The sequence below is a fragment of the Anser brachyrhynchus genome, assembly GCF_964034855.1.
Source record: "Anser brachyrhynchus genome assembly, chromosome: 20".
NCBI classification, from domain to species: domain Eukaryota; kingdom Metazoa; phylum Chordata; class Aves; order Anseriformes; family Anatidae; genus Anser; species Anser brachyrhynchus.
The window spans coordinates 2,488,584-2,511,552 of NC_137713.1; the positions used below are offsets into that span (position 1 = coordinate 2,488,584).

General features: G+C 50.3%; 1 protein-coding gene across 17 annotated transcripts in view; it reads right to left on the minus strand.

The window, feature by feature from the left end:
• LOC308181013 (uncharacterized protein) overlaps window positions 1-22,969 on the minus strand; it is a 163,073-nt gene that overhangs the window by 103,501 nt on the left and 36,603 nt on the right. For 3 of the 17 annotated variants that reach the window (XR_013941276.1, XR_013941280.1, XR_013941283.1), the window contains exon 2: window positions 17,796-17,964. The exons of 11 other annotated variants lie outside the window; for them this stretch is intronic. The gene's annotated coding sequence lies outside the window, so the exon portion shown is untranslated. Of the gene's footprint in view, window positions 1-15,642; window positions 16,657-17,538; window positions 17,675-17,795; window positions 17,965-22,969 lie in introns of those variants that run through there. 3 more of the 17 variants (XR_013941285.1, XR_013941286.1, XR_013941287.1) reach the window with 3 other exon arrangements.

Genomic DNA, 22,969 nt, shown 5'->3' on the forward strand with positions numbered 1-22,969 from the left:
ACCCCAGCGAGGTGTTGCTCCGTCCCAGAGTGCCACAACTGTCCCAATTCCAGGGTCATCACTGCTCCTCTCACCCACAAAACCATCCTACTGCAACGATGGAAGACTTCTGTGAATTTAGCAGGAGCGGTGGGAGCACTGAGGGGGCTCCGACCCAAGCGGGGAGGGCAGCACTCAGCAGCCCGTGGTGCAGAGGGAGAGAGGAGCACAAGGGCAGCGTCATCCTTTGGGGCAGCATGCTAGAAAATCTGAAATAAATGGGCAGGGGAGATGATACTGGTTTGTGATCTCAGGGGACCGTCCCATCTAATCAGCCTAGAAATACAAAGGGAGATCAGCGGGTAGATCCCCGCACTGCGTGCGCCATATGGATAGCAGATTAGGAGCCTCTAGGGCTGCTAATCCAGCACAATGACTAAAAGGCACTTGGTTTAGGCATTAAAGCAGGGCTCTGGGACCTGGGCCCTGGCAAAGCAGGGCGTCGCAAGCAGATCTTCACAGCTTTGCCCAGTTCCTGGGCCTCAGTTTCTCCAGCTGCAAAAAAATCCTCTGCCAACTAGTTCCAATTTAGCAGGTACTTGTGAAAGCTCCAGGTAATCAGCGTTACAGGCATACAGAGATTTTTTGGTTCTGCTTTTGTTTTTACAAGCTTTCCTAGTAAAAACAACTTAAGTAGTGTGTTCTATCTGGTGCAGACCTGACTTGAATTGAACACAATTCTTCCCCCACCGCAGCATTGAAGATAAAAAGATCAAACCGTAGGCAACAGAGGATGAGAAGGGAAAAGAGCAGCACCTAGAAGGAGCAGCAGAAAGGAGACTTTCATCACTTTGCAGAATAGCAATCTGGAGGGAAAAAAAAAAATAGAAAGCAAATGCAAACAACGTGACAGCCCCAGTAAAGACAATAGGTTCTACAGAGGAACTCGCGCTGCTCCATCCCACCCTTTCGGATTACTCCGCACCACCTCAGCACACCCCTCCAGGGAAAGCTGTGGCCAACGGTGGGATTTTCCAAAACAGAAGGCATCCCTCAAACAAAAACGACGTTTTTTTTGCCTCTAGAGGAACAAGGACGAGTCCTCTCCCTGGCCTCCGTCGTGGTGCTATTCGGCAAGGATCAGCTGGGTTCTGGACGCCTGCTGCAGGCTCGAGCCGATCCCTGGCGGCACAGCCCAGCTGCAGCCAGATGTGCGCGGGGCACAGTCCGTGGGGAGCGGCGCTGGTCACTCCGCAGCGAGCTCCCTCGGTATTTATTGTCAGCCTTGGGAGTAAATAGGTCTTAAGCTTGCGGCGTGTCATTATAACTTTTTCGAAATAATGATGCTGCCTTTAGTTTTTTTGCTATAATTTATGCCCAATGCACTAGCGCCAGTCACTCAATACTGTAGAGTCTGCAGAGGTGGAGATAGCCCTTAATGAGAAGAGGTTTTGCCTTTATCTCCTTTATACTTCAACCATTATCTTCCTCCAGTCTATAACCATGCGGTTACCACTGACAATAATGCTCAGAGGCAACAAATGCTGATGAGTTTTCTATGCAGTCTTCACAATAAGTCTATCAAAACAACCTCGAAAAATTATGAACCCTAGTGACAGACAAATAGAACCAGCTTCAGCACGAATTTACAGCCCAAATGCAACGTTCCTTTTAATTCTTCAGGCTTTTCTTATCTCTGCTGTTCCTCTTCTGGCTAGGAGATAACAGTAATTCTTCTGTATGCTATTTTTTTTTCCAACTGAGTAAGATGTTCCTCGTGTCTTTCTGCTTGCTAAAGATAAAGGGTTAAAGACCAACTTGTGTTGGTCGCTTTGTGTTGGGGAAAAAAAAAGTAATCAGTATTCAAGAGATTGTTATCAGAGGTAAAGCGCAGAGAACAGTAATTTTGCCTGCTTCAGTTAGGTTTTTTTTTTTCCTTTTTTTTTTTTTTTATGAATGCACATAATGCCTGGAGTGTTGGGGCCAGATAAAAGAATTAGTGGCAGCGCAGGGGGACGGAAGCACAAAGTACACCGGAGAATTAGACTGTCTATCTTTGTCTCTCCCAGCTCATCCAGGCAGCCGGGGCTCACAGCTCGTAAACAATTTAATCTTTTTGCTACAGTTAAAATACAAAGACAGCAAAACCTCCTTCTTCCCAAACGGGGAGGGGGGTACGGCACGGTGGGGTAGGGGGAGAAAGGAGAGACAAGGAGGTGGCGATTGCGGATGGGAGAAATCAAAAAAGGGCTGACACAAACTTTTCTGCCTCAGTTTAACCTCTCGCCTTCCACCATCAGCATAATTTTCCAGCCAGAAATTCGGGAGGATATTTTATCTCAGCAGCCAGCCCCACCTCCCGGCTCTTCCAGGCGCTTTCCCCATCCTCTCCGCCTCCCCCAGCCCCAGCTCAGCAGCTTCCCATTGTCGGGGGCTGAGAATTCCTCCGGCTCGCAGGTTAAAGAGCCGAGCAGATTAACCCACGTAGGGAGAGGGAAAATAAAAGGGATGTGATGCTTCTTCTCCCCACCCCGCAGGAACGTGGATGCAGGGGACGGCACGGTGCTGCCTCCAGCCCCGCGGAGGACAGGAGGACAGTGCCGCACGCCTCGTCCCCCAGGTCACCCGTGCCCGAGGGCCACATCCTGCATCTGGAATACCCCAGGCAGTGGCAGAAGGCACTGCGTGCGCCCAGGAGAAGGCAACGAGCTCAAGGCCGGGCTCAACACCGCGCTAGAGGGAGACAAACGGCTTCGGAGCTTTCCTACACCAAGGCGTCAGCGCTGTTGGCTGAGTCAAGCTGGATGAGCCAGCAGCCCACGCAACAAGCACAACCGAACGAGCAAACCTGGAAAACCAGGGCTGCTGCTACGAACCAAGGGCCCAGAGGAAGAGAAAATGAGTAGCAAGTGATTTCCCTTAAGATTATCAACACAGCACCTCTGCTGCTGCCCTCCAAACGAAGCAGGAGCAGAAAGCCCCTCGGGGGACTTGGTGGTCACCTCTCCATCGCCAAAGCAGCCACGTGTTCGGGGCAAATCTGAGAGGGATGAAAACTTGTAATTGTCTGTGATTAACAAACGAGCTAAACAACCAGCCCTTCCTCCCAGGCGCGTCTGTATGCAATGACTCCATTTTTGTCTGTTGGTCCTCAACCAATCTGCCCATCACCCAGCAATATCGCCCATACACGAGTGACATTTACAGGAAATAACCCAAATGCTTAAAAAAACAGCCCAGGAAAGCATAACTGTGTTATGGTGCCTGGGATAAAAATAGCACAGGGACAGCTTGCTCTCTCTGACCACCTGAGTGACATTTTCTCCGCATGCTCCAACACCCACCACCAACACATCGCTCGGTAGCAACCCCTGTCCTACCTACTGCATCTGCTGCCTTCGAGGCTGTGATAAAGAAACTAGTTTTGGTACCAAAGTACATTCGGCTTCATTTTTCTGTTTGGCTAAAGGCAGATCATGCATGTACACACACAAAAAATCAGAATAAAATAGCAGAAACGTGAAGACCTCGCAAGGAAGGAATAATATTCCTGGCATTACAGTGTGCTGCTGAGAGCTGCACTCCCCTATCTGCACCTAGGAATTACCGGGGGCTTTAGAAACGCTGTTTGAAACAGCCTCATCCACTGCTCCGACAAGGGAATCAGCCTGTTTGGTTAAGAACGCGAGCACGGAGCAGGAAAAAGCATGTTTCAGTGAAAAACGTTGGGTTTCAGCACCAAGGACGTGTTATCCAGCCGCTACACGGCATTAATGGCTGCACCGGGCTGACGGCTGTCCTCCGCCTACTGCCATCGCTGGCTCACACGACGCTCCTGAGGACGTCGAGACAGGGACCGGGATGGGTGCTGGGCATCCTCGAGGGAGAAACCCAACCAGGAGCCCTGTGATGGATGCCCCCAGCCCTGCTCATGGCTCTGCCCAAGCCCGTTGTGCCATGCCAGAAGGGGACACCAGCGTGGGCGATGGAGGTTTGCGCCCCCCTGGATACTACCACGAGCCACGCTGGGCTGGGCTGGACCCAGGGACCTCCCCGGGGGGATCCGGGCAGCCCTCGGGGCCAATTAATGCAAGGAAGAGGCACTGAAAATCGAGGCAGAGGCACAGCGAGGCCGCGTGGGGAGAGGCGAGCAGAGCAGATGTTCGCACACCCAGCGCTGTCTGCGCTTGTCACTTGCGTGAGCAGTAATTCCAACACTTTTTTTTTTTATTTTATATATTAAGCAGCAAGGGGAAACAGTTAAATGATGTTAATATTTTTTAAATTAGGGGACAAGGAGATCCCGTTTAGGAGTCAAAGGCTGCTCTCACCCAAGGTTTTGTTTTAGAAGGGAGTGCAGAAGTTAATGAACCCAGAATAACCTTTAATTTTCAGAGTCCCCTCACTGTCTATTCACTCAGCATTCATCGCGGTGGCATTGCTCCTAATGAATGACTTGGTATTCATGCAGCTCTCTCAGTATTACTTATGTGTCTGATCTCTCCTAATGGAAAAGCTGATTGTCACCGGGAAGTTATGAGGAAATATTAAAAAGATCTGATCCACAGTGAAAGTTTCTTCACTGTAAATGAAACTGCCAGATGACGAATGCAAATAAATTTGGGGAGCTTATTGGCGCTGAAGTTTGGTGCCATTATAATTTATATCTTCACTGGGGAGCATCTGATCTCCAACTTAAATGGAACCAAAATCATTATAAGAAGAGGAATCGCCCTACTTTCTGCATCCTCCCACCAGCAATCACAGCCGCAGCCTCCCCCAGCCTCCTGTTTGCATCACAGCTAATTTGTTTTATATCCACACCAAGGTAAAGATTCCTCACCAAGAGGGTTTTTTTCTTTGTTTGTTTTTTTTTGTTTTGTTTTTTAAACCCTTCTTGGTGCCGTGCTACGCATTTACAGAGAAACCACGTTGTGCATCCACCTCTTCCCCCTCTCCTTTCCTCTCTTGGCCCTCAGCCCCCCCAGCAGTGTCAGGAGCCACAGCACGAGGCCAGCAGCGCCGGGTCCCCAGCGGGGCGGTGACGATTCGGTATCCGCACCCAGCACGCCTCGCTCTGCCCATTTATCACCCCGCTGCGTATCCACCGCGCTCAGCGATGCCCCAGTCTGCAGCCTGGCCGCTGGCTGCTTAAAGCCAACATCCTCGCTGCGTGTCTCCCGACTGCCCCTGGAAATCCTGCGCGGGTTTTCAGCCCCCAGAGCTGGGGGCAAATCCCCAGCAAGCAGCTCTCAGGGGGCCTCTCGCCGTGCCACCGGCAGCCCGGTGATGGGTTCCTGATGGAGCTGCAGTCCCGCAGACGCCCCCAGGACCTTCCCACCCTCAAAGCTTGCCGAGGGCAGGGATGGCACAAAGCCACGGGGACTGGGGTCCGCCAGGCACTGGGGAGCTCTCACAGCAGCAGGAGCGGAGGAGCCAGGGCAGCACGGAGGGGCTGGCCCCGGAGCTCCTGGTTCTGCTCCCCGGCTCCTGCAGACACTTGGTCAGATCAAATAGCTTTTGGTAGCACTTTGCTGGATTTAATGCCGTCTTTCTTTAGCGGATTTCCCTATGACCCCAACAGGAACGCCCAAGACAAGCTCTCACGTTTCCTGGCGCACACAGCACCACTCACTCACCCACTCTATTTTCTTTTTAAGCCCCCCTCCTTTCTAAAGAACTTCTCTCAAGGACTCGCCATCCTCTCCCTGTGTGCCGCCCTATTTCTGCTCTCCCTTGATAGTTTAAAAAGACACCGAGATCCCACAACTATCCAGGGAACAGGGAAGCATAAAGAGACACGCACCGCACTCCTGCTCTCTGCTTCCATTAAAGCAGACGTAACAGAGGCCTTCCGGGTTCACTTTTTAGCCCGCACGCATGTGGCAAATCCAACGCAAACCTGGCAAACAATGAGGGACCTGGCACAAGGAGTAATTTTCTCTGATAATGGTTGTATAAACCAGGAAAGGCAAAATAATTCATAATTTCTATCCAGAGAAGACCTAGGCAAACCAAGCCACATAAACCCCTCCAAAATCTTTGCTTATGATTTGTATATTTGAGCAGGCTTTGGTATTAAGTCGGAACTGATTGGGAAGATCAGCTCAGATGCATCACACCAGAATACCAACAGGAGCTGCTGTTCAGCTCCGCTCCCCCCCTTCCTTCTCCCTTTGTAAAATTCCCCTGGAGGTAGCAAATATCTCCTCTCTTTGCCAGCTCTCTACAGCAGCCTTTCTTTAGGATAATAATGCTAATGAAAAATGCATGTGAATGATTAGTTCTGGCAAAACAAATTTCCTTCCCAGAAAAGCCTGGAGTTAATGCAACGCTCAGCGCCCGACATCAGCCGGGTCCCCGCACGGACGGGGCTGTGCAGCCGGGGGGCCCTGCCCAGCCGCACCCCCCCCAGCACCCAGCCTTTAACAGGGGGCACCCCTGGGCCCCAAGGCACATGCCCCTTGCTAAAAAGGGGAAGAGCCCTTTGTGTTTGGCTTTTTTAGTGCAGTCAAACTTCTTGGAAGCAGCACCGGTTTTACACCTTCGGAGAACTACGCTTTAATTTTGCCACCGCCATCCCAGGCGAGTCACGCAGCGGCTCCGCGCATCACTCCTCTTATGGAGCACCACATCCACCAGGCTGTGACAAAGCTCCCCTGCCCGTAGCTCTGCAGGGCCTGCCGCCACCCCACTGTGCTCGGCTGACAGCGGCTCAGCTGGTTTTGCACCCACCAGATCCCACGAGGAGCCAGAGCCCGCAGCAGGACGAGCACAGGACAAGGGCACGGCAGCACCACAGCGCTCCTGCTGCTGCCCTCAGCTCTGACAGCCTTGTTTTTTATACTGGTTTCACTTACCCTAAGACTTTTTCTCCAGCGCTTTTCTATACCCACCCTAACGAACGTTTATATGCACAGTATCTTTTGCCAGCATCTAGAGAAAACTTCTGAAAAAGCGATTTTCATTTCGCAGAAATGCAGTGCTGCTCCTTTACCCAGGAAGGGTGAATGCAACGTGCGGAGTGATGCTACGCTGGTGACCAGGCCGTACCAGGAGCTATTCACAAGTTTGTGTGTCTGTGAAAACAGAGTGGCTTTGCTCATCAAATTTCCACAACCGAGTTTAAGTTAACCCAATAAAGTCAGTCTTGGTTAATAATTTGCCCAGGTTCCCATCACAGCCAGCGCTTCGGCTTCCGGCTTAATTCAAGATCACCAGGCATGGGTGGGAACGTTATAGGGTTTTGTTTGGCAAATACCAGACAGTTTGTTTTCCTTCGTGCCCCTGCAGAGATAACCTAGCAATGAGAGCTGTGATCAGCCCTCCTGGCCGCAAAGCCTCCTCTTCCAAGTACCAAAGTGTCCCCCCAGCCCCTGGGAGCTGCACGCTGCGATCCAGGGCCCTGACGTGCACGGTGTGGGTGGCCAAAAAACGACTCCTTGCAAACGCTGAGCTCGTCCCTCCTCCAGCACCGCAGGACAAGGCACTAACGCAGGCAGCAGAGCAAGCCCCGGGGCCACGGTGACAGCCGTCGCCCCCCCACCTCGTCCAGCCGACAGGGCCCGCAGCCCTGCCTCGGCCAGGATGGCACCGAGCACTTTGGGCAGCCGAGGAGCCCGGTAGCTGTGTCTGGCACCTGGTGGCACACACCCGTGTGAAATGCACACACACACACACACACGTGTGAAACGCCGGGGAGCCCCCTGGGCAGGGCTGGCGGCCACGCAGTCGTCGCAGCTCCAGGCCGCGCGCTTTGTTCTGCGCGGGCAGATGGGGCGGACGGGGTCAGCCCTGGCAGCGGGACGCACTGCTGCTTTACTCACCGCAGCGTGAAAAACGTCACCCTCCCCGGGGTTTTCCTTCTTCCTGCCCTGCTCCGCACAGCTGTTAATGAGACAGTTTGCTGGAGCCAGACAAACACAGCCGGGCCCCGCTCCGCTGCTGCCCAGGGGCCCGGCCCGCAGGAGCGGGCACGCAGGGCACGGTGGCACTTTCGGTGTAAACATGTGGCATGTTGGCGTGCCAAGAACGTGGTTGGTGGCCTCTATTTGTTTTCCAAAGAGCCTGTCAGGTTCATTTACACACGTCGCTGCCTGCATGTGCTTATAGAGAGTGGGAGACGCCGTCTTTGTCTGCCCGGCCCCGCGAGCCGCGCTGCCCTGGCACCCAGCAGGAAAATCCCTCCTGCCCGCCAGGCACGAGCTGCAGGCAGGGTCTGCACAGCTTAGCAGGGTCCTCGGAGCCTGAGAAACGCTGCCTCAGCTTCTAAGCAGCACAAATGTCGAGTCCTGCCCTGCCATCCATCTCCTGCTTCCCCCAAAGCTCAGCTTTTGTTCAGGGCTCGGGGAGGGCAGACCTGGCTCCGGAGCCCGTCCCGCACAGACAGGCTGCTCGAGGTCTTGCACGTGTCTGAACGCAAGAGAGCTTTTCCCTCCCTTTCTACACAAAATTCAGATTCTCCGTGGTGGAAAGAAAACAAAAAACTTTTGATTTTTTTTTTTTTTTTCGGAGGAGCTTTTCTGAGTTTTGCAAGGAAGCCAGCGCTGGAATCGTGATCACCTGTCAGCACTGCCACCAGGAGCTGCGTGGCTTTTAACCAGCCCTGAAATGCTACTCGAGTGAAGTGGAACAGAATTGAACCAAAAGGGTTCTACCTCCCCAATGTTAAGTGCATATTGAAGATTTAAGTAGCAATTAAGGTTGCTGTAGAAGATGGCAAAACAGCATGTTTATTTTCCAAAGATAAGAAAAAAAAGAAAGAAAAAGGAAAAAGGGGAAAAAACAGCAATTAGGAGAATAGACTGGGGGGAAAATATTAAATGGATGTTTCTGCACAAAAAAAACCCAGGCTGACAACATTTCTGCTTTGTAAGGGGGAAATTACTGTAACGCACTGTTTACATAGCAGAAATCAGGGGAAATTATGCTGTCACACTGACATCTGTAGGAGAAGGACAATTTTAAAATTACACTGTTCAACACCTTTAATGATTTGTAACACAAGAGGTGTGGCTACTCCTATTAAATGTGTTGCCAAATCAATAAAAGGCATAATTGGAGTTGTTAGAGCAAATTATAGCACCACCGTTATGTTGCAATACAATGTTCCCTTGTAAACTGCTATTACGGGTAAAGCTGTATTTCTCTCTTATTTGGCTGTTTTGTAATGAGTTGGCATTTTGCTCCATAATAGTTCCACTTTCTTTTATGGAGCTTTCACTTTTACTTTCCTCTTTTGTGCAGCCTATAATTTCCCTTCCCTTCCTTACCTCTCTGCCTGTTGACAACTGGTCTATACACCTTTGAAAACAGCCCTGAGGTTATAAACAATATTATTTAACATTATTTGTAATCTTTTTCAATTGGAAGTCAAGGGGGGAGGCACAACATTGGCACATCTACAGCCCGAGATGGCTCCGGGCTGGGCCTTCACCTCGCTGGGCAGGAGGGAACTGCAGCAGGGCAGGAGCCAAGATGCTGCAAGACCTCGAGGGCCTTGCTGCTGGCATTTCAAGTGGCCGATGCGGGCTCGTCTCCCTGGAGCACAGAGAGTGGCCGTGGAAGCGCCGGCAAGGCTGTGCATTAATTGCAAATCGCTAAATACGCTCCACGTGCTAAAGTTACCGAGGTCTCGTTTAGTGCTGCGGATCGCAGTGGCCCAGGAAGGAACTGCTGCTTTGCTCCTAGTAACGAGGGGCTGACTAATCGCCTCTCCAGCGGGAAACAAAGCCAATAAACATCCCTTCCTAGACACGCTCGTCCCATCCCACGTCTCTGCTGGGACACGGAGACAAGGGGGTGCCAAAGCGTGAGGTCGCTGCCTCGATTCCTAGGTGCTAACGCAGGCTCCTGGGCTTCTTTGCACCTATTCAGTTTGAGAGGACTGAAGAGATTTACCATTGTCCAACAAAATATCTCCTCGGTTCAAAATTAATAATTAAAAATAAAAAAAAGGAGAGCTGATCCTGATACAGACAACCTACGGCACAACCCTTATCCTGTTTAACACACCTCCTGCACAGCACAGAGCCATGCCAGCTTGTTCTCTCCTTGTTAAGAAAAAGGGAATAGCCGACATACAGTACCCTTTTGCAAAAGTAACACGTCGTCTGCATCTTTTTACCACTAAAACAATTTAAAACATCATTACTGTAAGACGCACGAACGTGTTCAGGTCCTGGGACACAGCTTTGGGCAGGCCAATCTCTCCAAAGGTCCCAGCAGCTCCGATTCGTAAAGGGAAGCTGTTAACTGATAAGAACGGTGAAGATAAATCCTTGCAAGGACTTAACATTGTGTTTCCCCGGTACCTCGCAGGAGCAATCTCCTGACCCCCGCACCTCGCGGGGCAGCAGCATCGGGGCTGCTCGTGGCACGACGGCTGCGGGCTCAGCCCGGCGGCAGCGCGGCGCAGCAGCTGTCCGTCAGACAGCGCCGACACAGCGGGTCTCTGCTAACTGCTGGGAGCTGATTTTCGAGGCAGGCACAGCGTGACAGAGCGGGGTGTGCGCAGCTGCTATCGTTAAACTTGTTCCCGAAGTTATTTTTAGAAACTCGAAGCAAAGTCACGAAACGAGCTGCGATTAAAATGCAGATGACCGGAAAAAAATGGAGGGGATGGGGCTGGCGAGCTACATTGTAACACTATTTGTGATCTGCAAACAAAAAAAAATATGAAAAATAATTGCATTGCTATTAAGGAACAGGCATTTGGAAGTTAAATAGTCTCACCCACGAGAAACAAAGGCTGGGTTTTGTCCTTCCTTTTTGACGTGCCGGAGAAGCGCCTCCAGCATCGGCACCGCCTTAACGCCTGCCAGGGGAGCCCCGCGTTCAGAGCTTGTGCGCCAGGTCAGGGGGCACAGGACACATCCCGCTGTTACCTCCTTCAAGGACAGCAACGTACGGCTTATTTAGCTTCAGTTTATTAATTGCTAGGACACAGTAAACCTATTCCTTTGGGTTTAGGTGTCTTCTTTGAGCCCTGTACCAGCTTACACTGCTTTCCCTCAACCCAGAGTTATTTGCCTCAAACAGGGAAAGAGGCAAAGGGAGGCTCAGGAGCAATTTTCCTCACGTGTTCTCAGGCAAAGACAGAAGAGCAATTACCGAACAAGTCGCACACAGAGGAACGCAACAACCTGGTGGGGAAGGCAGGCAGGTGCCCTGCATAGCCCATCTGCGCAGTGCAGGAGCCCCGCGTCCCCAGAGCCCTTGGCGGGGGGGGTAGGAGCTGCGGTCACAGCACACACCAAGGCATGAAGCCCCCGCCCTGAAGGTGGCATTAAGGCCATGGTGCTTTCCTGCAGGGTGCACAGGGAGAAGCTCCTTTCTGCCCTGCAGCACGAGGCACCCATCAATGGCCAGCTGAGGTCGGGCCCTGGGCAGCACAGCCCCATGGAGGAACACAGGATGCGGGGCTGAGCGGCACGGTGGCGTTTGGCAGAGGAGGACGAGCGGTTCCAGCCCAGCCTGGTCCAAAGAAAGCCAACGCGGGAACCCCTCAAACCCGCCCCAGCATCGCAGGGGGAAGAGGAGCAGAGCGGCGGTCACGCATCTCCTGCCGGAGCAGATGCGAGCGCAAGCCGCCACTTGGAGAGGCAGCAAATTGGAAGCTGCAGCTTTCCAGCGGCTGCGGGTTGCTTCCGAGCTAAAACCCTCCTCCTAGATCCATATGCAGAAGGGTGGGAGGGGGACAGCCAAAAAAAAAAAAAGTGAGGCTCGCATTTCCTATCAGCGCACGTGTCCGTTTCTCTGGGCTTATCAGGCATAAGAATGCATCGCTCGTAGCCCAAATGTAAAGCAGTTAATAAACAGGCTGTTAATGTGTCAGCAGCCAGCAGCAGGCAAGGCACACTGTCTCAGGCTCCCCCCCACCTCCTCATAATCCTAATTGCATCAAATCTAATCATTTTTATGGGATAAAAAGATTTCCATAGATGACAAAGGGTTACATTCTCAGCCCTGTTGATCCATCTAGTAAAATTAGATAAGAAATAGATTTCTAGGCAATGCATTAAAGACGATGGGGGGGGAGGTAGAAAGAGAAAGGGGAGATCATTTACTGCAATTCTGCGTCTCACTCTTCGGTTCAAGAAAGAAAATGTAAATGTGATGTTCGTTTGGCCACAGGCAGCTGCTTCTATCAGCCACTGCAAACTGCAGCAGGACAAAGGGGTAACTCTGGTAAAAGGAAAGGTTAATAGCAACGCAGGGGAGGGGGGGGACGCTCATCGGCATGTACGGCACGTCGCAGCCTCGACACTCGGTGATGGGTTCGAACTGGGAACTGACATGAGATATAGAAGTGCTCACTGAAAATAATTCAGAGTGACGGCCGCGTTGGCCTGAAAATGGAGAAGGGCTGAATCACCGAGCACTTGGCGAATATGCAGGAGCAGGGTTGCCAACTGCTCCTGATTATTTTCAGTAATGGTCTGGGTTTTACTGACCACTCCTTTCCTCCCCTCACCTGCCTGCCCCCGGCACCTTTCCGAAGTCGCGGGTTTCCAGCGCGCTGGCGGAGGCGACGCGGCTGTTTGCTCGTGTTTTAACGGGAAACATATGCACAAATCACAGCGACATCTGTGATTACATAACTGAGCAGTAAGACAGAATACTAATAAAGAAAAAAAATTTAAAACACGCTCAGCCTCCGTCTAACACCTTCATTTCGCTAACAAATATCCTTAGAGTGGGACTGAACCGCTCACATGGTGGGAGCGGAACATAGGGAAGGATCAAGGCCTCGTGTATCACGTACACGTACAGCCACACAGCTGCCGTGCACTCACACGCAGCTACACTAAAGGAAACTACACGTATATGTGCGCTAAGATACGTACACAGTGTCAGAAAAATATTTTTCTTGAGCAAAGATGACAGTTTGCAGACACCCACGCACCAGCGTTGAGGCATCGAGCATCTTGGGGTGCTGTGGAGGAGCACACCACCACCGCAGCTGAGGCCACTCTGCAACAAATGCAAATGCTGAGCGGTTTGAAGAGCTCTGTACCGCGGCAATTAGAATTTCAAATGATGCTCTTGTGGGTTTGCGCGCAGGTACCTCTAGCTGAGGGCACGCATCTCACCTCCCTCCGCAGGAGGGGCAGGGAGCAGCGCGTGCCTGGCGGGACGGCAGCGCTCTGCGGGGTCACCCCGTGTCCCCGCCCAGCAAAACAGCTCAGCTCGCCCCAAACAGCCCCCCGCATGACTCGCTGCAGGAGAACAAGAGGGCCCCTGCGTCACAGCAGGCTTCGTTCAGGTATTAACAAGTGACAAAGTCTCACTGGGCTCCTCGCGGGTTTTGTTTGTTCCCAAGTCTGGCGCGAACGCGTTTGGAACAACAAAAAAGAGGTTAAAAATACACTGCAGCAAAAATAGATCCTTCCTCCGCAGCTCGTCTGGATGGTTGGCACTGACCCTAAAACACGAATCGTTGGAGGATTCAGCTCTAAAAACCAGTAGTCAGAAGAAAAACCCCAAACCAGGAGCTCTCCCGTGTTGCACCCGCATAACCACCCGCACCACTTCCCTCCGGCACACCCCTCTCCCCTAGCACGCGTGGGTCTCCGGCGGCGCAAGCCAGCGTTAGGGCAGCTCTCGGAGCACCACCTGAGCTCAGCACAGTGCTGGGCTTCTGCGGGGAGGCAACCTGGCGCGTGGCGGTGCCAAAGGAAGATCTGCCTTCTAACGCTGAGGATTATTTGGGAAACAAAAGCAGCGCTAGTCTGCGAGCCAGGTGGCGAAGAAAGCAGAGCCTCCCTCCCTTCACCCCCTCCCAGTTTTGTTCTCATCCACAGCATCTTCCTAGCAAGCCTCTAACCCATCAGCATGCTCTGTGCCTGCCTTTAGCATTAGCAGAGATGGGGAAAGGTCTCACACCTGAGACGAGCCCTGTGCAAGCCATCACATAGAGCAGAACACCGCCGTTTCTTCTCCGAGGCAGAGCATTTTATATCCAGACCCAACTTCTCCAACATTTGCCCCAAGTTTTACTAATACATTTCCAACCCCCTAAACCCGCAGTTACAGGTGGTAAGAGTAGATAAACGTAGAGCCCTCTTACTGTAAGACTCAGTCACTGCTGCGGCACCGGGGGCCTCCTGATGAGCTGCAATACAAACTCTGGAGGCAGTTGCTGTCGGCCTGCCTCAGTTTTCTCCCTCTGTGCTAAGAATATACACATTCGCTCGGGTCCTAGTGTTGACTAGTGTTGAGGCACTGTTGACCTCGCTAAGGCTTGGAAACGGCACAAAGCTTTTGGAAGAACCAAAGAATTTCAACCCCAGCTCAGGGTGGTTTTGGTGCAGACAGAGAGAGAACAAAGATTTCACGGCACGTGGAGTCGCTGGGAGGGAACAATTGCTGGTGGCAAAGAAAACAGGCAAAATCACAACGGCACGTTGCCACTTCCCCTCTCTGCGCTCGCACGAAATTTCCAGAGATGCAGGGAACAAAACCAAGCTTTGATGTTTCAGTTGCTCTTCCCTGCGGATGCAGTCACTGAAGTAGAATAAGGAAGGTCATTCGACTACAGTTCTGCTTCCAGTCCAGTGCAGGGTTTTAGCACTGACATTAGCCCATAAATTGTGAAGGCATCATTTGGTGAAATAAATTTTAAAACTGTCCTATTTATACCAGGCTTTGTAAAACACGTAAGGTCTTCCCAGAGTCTGCTTTTGGAGGTCTATTAAAACTGACAGTCACCTTAAGAAAATCAAGGGAGAGACTACTGCTTTTTTTAAAAAAAAAAAAAACACTGTTTCCTAGGTGTCATTTTGCAATAGTACACAGTTGTATGAATGTATTTCTCTGTTGTGAAATTAACCAAAGTGCTCAAAAATTCCTCTGGTGCACAGTAAGCTGGAGGTGCTGGGCCTCCACGCTGCTGTGCCCTGCGATCTGGCTGCAGAGGAGGCTTATCGGCCAGCTGATAACTTTTCATTCATCCCTATAATCCATTCCTGACCCCAAAGCTTGTATTGGAGGCTGCGGATATCCAGGAAAGCCCCCCAAATAAACCCACACATGCAAAGTAAATCCCTGTCTCGATGGCACAGGGGAAGCAGGTGCAGGGCACGGGGCTCGTGGGCATCTCTTCTTCCTGGGTCCCCACACAGGTTTTGCTCTTGTGGCCCGGTGCAGCTCTGACACCCGCTTTTAAAACAAAAAAACCTCTGCCGAAATCGCTGTTACACCTGCTAGAATTTCACCCCGCAGCCTGATCTCTAACAGGCCTGTGACCAAACGAGCATTTATTACAGTTACGCTGTGACACCAGGCAGCAGCGGCAAGCTACGTGGAGCCTACACAGTCTTAATGTAACATGTAGGGGGAAAACGGCCACAATATTAAATATGGACCATTTTGCCTTCTGCCTGGGATACAAAACAGGCTGGACTCGCCATCGGGCAGCGAGGGGCACCCACCAGAGGTGCTCTTTGTAGGTCAGGGAAAAACAAACCCCAAACTTTCCCTCGGGGTGCAGCACCCTCGGGTGTCCCACGGGAGCCCCGTTCCCCTCACAGCACCCATTCTGCAGCCTGGACCCCCCCCCCCCCCCCCGTCCCACACCAATGCTGAGAAGTGAAGGCAACACAGGACGAGCTCAGTTGCTCAAAGGGCACAGCGTGACCACCCCTACCTGTTAAACTCTGGTGTTTGGAGCCGTGCGTTAAAATATGGGTGACACAAAGAACGGAGCCGTAGTAATTACACTCGCTAGGAAATGTTTTAACGCAGCTCAGATGTAATAGGAGCATCACTAAACCACTGGGTAAACATGTAGGCACGAACACACCCCTCCACTGCACGTTCATTCTTCATTCCAATGTATATAGCATGCATGAAGATACTTTGACCGCAAAGGTACGCTTTAAAATTGTTTATTAGCTGAAATTATTAAAAAAAAAAAAGCCTTGTATGAGCAACCTCTACCTGACGGGGCAGATCCTAAAGCTACACAAACCCTCCTGCACAGTCACCGCAGACTTCGTGATAGAAATTCTAACTAAATGATTAAAATTTTCATTTTATTTTTTATTTTTTTTAAAAAGCTTTCCCACTTCAGTTTATGTAGGCTTTTTTTTTTTTTTAAGAATATATCTTTCCCAGGATCATTTACAGGCCTTTTAAATAAAAATTAAATCTCTAACAGCTCCGAGGTCAGTGCTCGAACACTGACACCCATTAGCCCAGGGCTGCCACCGATGGCCCAGAGCCGTGCCCTTCCCAAAAGCTGGGCGAGGAAGCAGAAGCAGCTTTGGCCTCGCTTCCCTCCCGCACATCCCGCTCGCATTTCCCGTGCCTTTTGCTTCACAGATCCCGCTGAGTAGCCAAGCTTTCCCGCTGCACGGTTTGCCGAGGTATTTCTATTTTTGGCGAAGATGGATGGTCTATTTTGAGTTTAGTTATTGCATATGGGATTTCTTCTTCTTGTTGCCTTTTCCAGAGACTTTCCCCTGGCAGACTTTTGTCCGCGTTTCTGCGGAGGAGCCCCTGGAGAAGGAGCATCCCGAGGAGGCTGCGGGCGCCTCGTTAGCATAATCGCCCTATCTGCCACGAGTGGGCTGGGAGGCAGGAGGGGGACGGAGCAGACTTGCCATTATCTCTGCTCTTTTTGCACCTTCTTTTCAGTCTCTCTCTTTTTCCCCTTACCAGCTTTGCTCCCGTCTATGAAAAATCAGCAAATAAAAAGTTACATTAACCCCACCCTGACCTCTCCGACATAATACACTGTGGGCTGATGGGCTGCCTTTGGAGCTTCGTTGAAAAGCTGTCATTCTTCGGCATCCCAAGTACAGCCTAGGGAGCATTTACTGGATAATTAATATATTAAATGCATGAAAAATAGTTACACAGGTTCCCCCCCCGCCTTGGAAATCCTTCTCCCCCCACACACATATACTGCCATCTTTTTCAGGGAAAGAAGGGACGCAAAAAAAGAAAGGAAAAAAGATAGATACAGCATGCGTACCATCAATATAAAAGCATCCCCTGAATAGCCATCATAAAAACTGTTCATAATTTTATAGCTTCATTCGTGCTGGAGCACCATAAAGGCAGGCCATATTTTTTACACTCAGGATGCCTCATAAAAAAAAAAAAAAAGAGAAAAGGAAGGAAGGAAAGTTGGCATGGGAGACATGGAAGCACAACGCAGAAGCCATCAGCTCACCTGAGGACAAGAGCTCAGGAGAAAGTGGGTTGCGTTTGTCCTCTCTGACCTGTCAGGTTCTGAATCCCGGCAAGGCCATTGGAATAATTATTAATTGGGATGTCTTTATCTTTTTTCTTCCTTTTTTTTTTTTTGCTGACTGCATATTTGCCTTTTAAAAGGATGATGGAAGGCCAGGAAGGCAGCCCTACCCTCCACCCGTGTCCTTCACCTTTAAGGGGGCCAGCAGCGGTGCTGGTGCTCTGAGCCCCCCTCCCCTTTTCCTCCACCTCCCCAAATGCAAAATTCATGAGCTGGAGCACGGATTAACAAATAAATTATAATGAAGGCAAATGGGCAGCAATAAAAAATAATAATAATAAAAAAGGAGGCCTCACCTTCACGTGACAGAGGCTGAGCAATATAACAAACCAGCTCATTTATTTTCAACCAAAGTCTGCTCGGGAAGGTAGGTTTTTTAAAGCATTTTATCCTTTATTTCCTGTAATATATTTGGACAAGGTAGCTGTAAATCTGAGGCAAGAGGAGAAATCAAAGAGTGGCAGGAGGAGATGGGGGTCGAAGGGAAAGAAGCGGCGTTGGTTTGTGGATATGGCCCCTGAGCCTTTGTGATCCGGGGATTTAGAGCGCTCACCTACACACGGTCCTGCCTCCGTGCAGCTCCACTGCTGCTGCAGCCACCTCCGGGAGCTCGAGACATGCCTTTGTTATAGATGCCTGTGCACGGTTTTAAGCGTGATGTGTACAACAGGAGCGACGTCCCTTAGAAGTTCACGCACTAGCCTTGTTACCCAGCAGATGTCCTAGAGCCCAGGGAAACCATTACAGAAATCAGGTGTCATGTCTGTTAAAGCAGAACATGCAGGTTTTAGAGAAGCCCTGGCAAAGCCATTCTCCCTGCTCTCACAGCTCTTTTCTCCTCCGGTGACATAGCCCCAGAGCTATACATCACGAAAAGAATGCTTTCTGGCCACAGGAAAACTTCAAAGAAAAGTTCATTTTCAGGAAAAGGCCAAAATTTTGTGTTTCATTTAAAAACATCTAATTTCCTGCAAAGAAGCATTTAAAAAAACCCTTTGATATTTGGTCCCAAGCTCTGTTTTCTGATTAAAGAAGGTTTAAGAGGACTGAAAGAAAAGGAAAGGAAGAGATATTCACTGTTTCGGTGCCTTCCTTCAACCGAGCCTGACCCCACAGCTTAGGTGCCAAGAGGGCACCAACAGCCCTGCGTCTGCAGCTCTCTGCAACAATACCTGTTGCTTCTGTCACTGCCTCAAAATCTACAGAGGCTTTTTCCTGCCTCAACCATGAAAGCATCTTCCAAGAGGCAGCTGGGAGGGTCTGCAGGGCACGTTAACCCATGACCAGCATCACTTGCTGATAGCCAGCTTCCCCTCAAGGCCACGTTTGTCAGCGAACCCATCTCTACTAACCCCATGCGCTCGGAAATTTAAACTAATTACAGTCCAGAGCAATTTCACTGATTTTGCTTCATCTGTTTGAAGTCCACAAAGGTTTCACTTGGGAAAGCCTGGCCGTCCCCAGAAAGCAATCCAGTGCTTGCAGGGCTCCCCAAAAGCTGCGGGGAACATGCCTGGTTTGCCAACCCCGGTGTGGCTGGGCCACATCATTTACACTTGGGGCTCCCAAGCACCAGAAGAAGAGGTCTGAAGAAGAGGTCCAACCCCAGGTTCTCCACGAGGACCCCAACCCACGCCCGAGGAGCAGCCGCCTCTCTCAGCCGGGGCGCGGAGGCCCCCAGAGGGGTGCTGCACCCACCGGGGGGAACCCCACCATCTGCGTGCGGTGCCGGGCGGGCAATAACGCACGGCTGGCTGCAAAGCAAGCGCCAGCGCTGCCTCATTTGTCTCTTTCATGTTTATTCATGGTGAACTCTGACAGAGGGATACGGCTCCATTCGGGAGTTGTCAGCAGGTGGCCTAATAGTGAGAATTAGTGAGGCACACAGCAACGAGACATACTGGGGCTGCCTAATGCTGCCGATATTAATGCACGCTTCAGAAATGAATAAAGCTTCTTCGAGGGGAAAAAATAACAATAATAAGAGGATGAAGAGGAATAGGAGGAACCAGGGGGGAGCCCAATATGCTGTGCTAAACTTGGCCAACGCTCAGTTATCGAAGAGGTGTCCTCCTTCCGCGTGGGTGCCAGCCTCAGTCCCACGTGCACAGACGACCACCAACCACAAGTGGAAAAGAGAAGCATTTGGCTATCAAACAACCACGGATCTCACATGGGCAGAGGCTGAGAAGGACCTTCTTCCCACTCCGGACCTCTGAGCATCACCATCCTCCCTCCCCCTCCTCCCTTTCTGCGCAGACGGCCTCGAGCCAAGCAAAACGGCTGGCCCCAGGTCTCTGCCAACGCCATCTCCTGATGCTTTCACTGCACTGGGGAACCTGGCTCACTACCCCTGTGCTTTTGGTGCAATTTCAGCACACGGTCTGCATCTGGAAGCAGTTAACCCTTCAAGAAGAAAAACAAAATTGTCACCTAATAGTAGTAAGTTTCCTTTGCTGCATCAGCTCTTTTCAGTCTCTTTCACCTGTTCTTTCAAAATCAGGGTCCTAATTTTGCAACCTGCTCCCTAGTTCTGCGGTCCCAAAAGCAAAACGGAAAGATGAAGATGCAACACAGAGAGCTGAACAGCATTCAGCTTTCACACAGAACAGGAGCCAAAGGTGCACACAACCATAAGGGGGTCCCCCCAGAGGTCCTTTTTCAGATTTAGCCATGTCACATAACTTCCAAAAATGATGGCAGAAGCCGACAGCCTGCTCTGAGAAGCAGCACGTCTCGGTAGACAATTTCCTTATCCCTTTCCTCCTACGCACACGTCCCCAGTAATCCTGGACATGACTCTAGCCACATGGATTTAGAAACAGGGACCCCGGAAAAAATCAGAGGATCAAATCACGCCCCTGTAAAACCCACTATAAAAAAACAGTTCCAGCAGACACAGGATTAGGCCGTAGTAGCAGCTTCCTCCTTCCCCCTCAACACGCCTGTGACACTCGCATTAGCATTGCTGGCAGCTCTGAACGTGGGGAGAAAAATGAGCGCTGCCCTCCCATGCCCCCTGCCCACGGCAGGCCGCTGCCTCCAGCCACTGCAGCCCGGCGAGAAGCACAAATAACGGCAGGAAAATTTTATTTCTTCTGCCTGCAATTTGTTCCCATTTGAAATTTTAATTCTGTTTTCCCCCCACAGACTTTCATCTCTTTAAATGCTAGAGATGTCTACAAGTTGAAGAAAATACCTTGTCCTCGCACTGCTGTTTCCTGCTAACAGGAGTGGCACACGTGCATCCCGCACCCGTTCGCGTGATGCCAAACAATTCCTGCACCGCACTGCACACCCATCCGACTGCACACCGTTTTTATGAATTAGCTATCGAGCTGTTGATTTTTGCTTTTGCATTTCCTTTGGATTTTAAATAGCTCCCACACCTGGTCAGAGGGAGATTCGGGTAAATTACTGAAAAAGCACCAACTAATTTGAAAAAATATTTAAGAAACTCCAAGTTCCCCGCCATTTTTTTTTTATTTTTTTTTTTTTTACTATCCTCTGCTCCATAATTACATTGCACTGCCTGATATTTTCATGGAACATTAACTGAAGTCAGGTGACTGCCCCCTTACAGTCTACGCCTATCCGTTACCCATAAGACCCCCATGGACCTTGACATTATTAATAGTCCTATTCATTAAGTATTACTCTTGTAGAATGAGTAGCATAATATTGGCCTGGAGATAGGAACAGGCAGAAGGAATAAGTCAAATTAATTTTCCGCAGCAAACGCCCCGATTCTGTAAATGACATTCTATACTGTTAGCATTTTAAATGTGACACAAATGGCAGGAGATACAATTTGAAAGCAAAATAGTAGAAGACATGGCTCAGGGTGTAATGTGCTGCATAAAAATCCAATAACATCAGTTACATGAAGGAAGGGAATGAACCAACCCGACGGAGGGTTTTAATTTGCATTTGTTTAAAATGGCAGGTAAGGGAGCAAGAGGAAGGCTGCAGCTTCCTCCCCTTCCGCCCAAGACGCGGTGCAGAGCTGCGGAGCGCTGAGCTCCTCTCCAAGCCCTCAAGCACGCTCGTGCCTCCTACCAGCCCCACGTGCCACCGCCACGACAGGCTGAACGCGGCCAAGGGGAAATTACAGGCAGGCCCAGCAGAAAGGCGCAGTGAAAACCCAGGAAAAGCGTGCAAGCTCAGCCTGCCGCGTCTTGAGTCCCTTCAGGCACCTGGGCTTTAACTCCAGCCCAGGAGAGAGGATGGGAAGAGCCAGAGGAGGACAAACAGCCACTGGACAGTGAATGGTCGTAGGATTGGAAGCCCGAGGACATGGCCTGGTCTCGCTGAGCACCACCAGAGATCTGCTCCGAACTGATGTGTTTGATCTACAGCCCCTCATCCAGGAAAAAACAGAATCACGCGTCCCACCTCGACCAGATTTCTCCCATGTCAAAGCTGCCAACGCCGCCTTTAGGGGCAGACAAAAAGGCCGGCTCCCAGCTGCAGCATCTTTCTGTATCTAGACGGAGCGGGCCAACTTTAAATCTTGATTTAAGTCAAGCAAGTCAGGCTTTTGGGGAGGTCAAACCCAGAACTAAAGGCAAAATTAATGAGAAAAGGTCACCAAACTTTCCAGTAGTTCAAATGGAGCTCTCACATCTAAAAGACCTTAACATCTGCCCAAAAGATGGATGGGACTGAAATTGAACATACTTCTGAATTCTGTGCTTTTAGCTTTTTTTTTTTAATATTTAAACGCATCTACCTGAGGGAGGCACAAGGATTTCTGTCTCCAAGTTATGTATTTTTCTTCATTCTTTGTTGTTGTTTCCTTCCTTACAAAGATCACCATAGACCACTAGACAGGAGAGATCTGATCAGGAAAACAAAAATAAATGGAAAGTCTGACCTCCATTAGTTTTATTTAGGGTAAAGCACTGCACTGTAGCTTATTTATTAACAACATAAAAAGACATTGCCTATAGAACACAGAATAAATACACATAATTTCCCCAGAAAGAGCACTGAGTTGTCTTCCTGAGGGGAAAAAACTATCACTTAATTGAAGCAAGAGATGTTCAATCCAATAATCTATAATTAGATATTTTATGGAATATGTTACCTAGAGATGTTTATTTATAAAATGTTTCTATCAATAATAAGTTGTTGGGAGGGGGGAGAGGAGGTCCCTTCCCTGGTTCACGTGATGACCGTTTATGTTCGAGGGAATTTCAGGCAGTAAAGCTCCTCCTGCAGCTCACCGCATGGTGTACACAAGTATCAGACAGGGCTGAAGTCCAGAGAATCCAAGTTTCTAACCACAGAAAGGCGAATGCTTGCGATCACCTCAAGATACCGAGTTATGAAATGGGTTTCTAGGACAAGGACTGAAAGCAGGCAAGGCCATCTGCGAAATGCCACCGGAGCCACAACCTGTGATATTCCCACTTCAAAGCCATCAGACCATTAAGAGACTTCCTTTCATGCTCACCTACTCCCAGAACACACTGAAAATTTCACATTCAATGTAGATGTGAACAAATATTTGAACGTGGTTCTCGTCAAATCAGCAGGACTTCAGAGACAAGGAAAGGGAAGGTGCCTCTGAGGAAGAGTCCCACCAAACTTACGGACCTGAACGACACACACAAGCCTCCTCTCACACCTCCTGAGTGCTGTTTTTCCTCCAGAGAAATTATTTCTGTTGGCTGCCACCCTACTGCAGTTCTTATTACAAAGGCAATTTACCCTCTTCCCTTT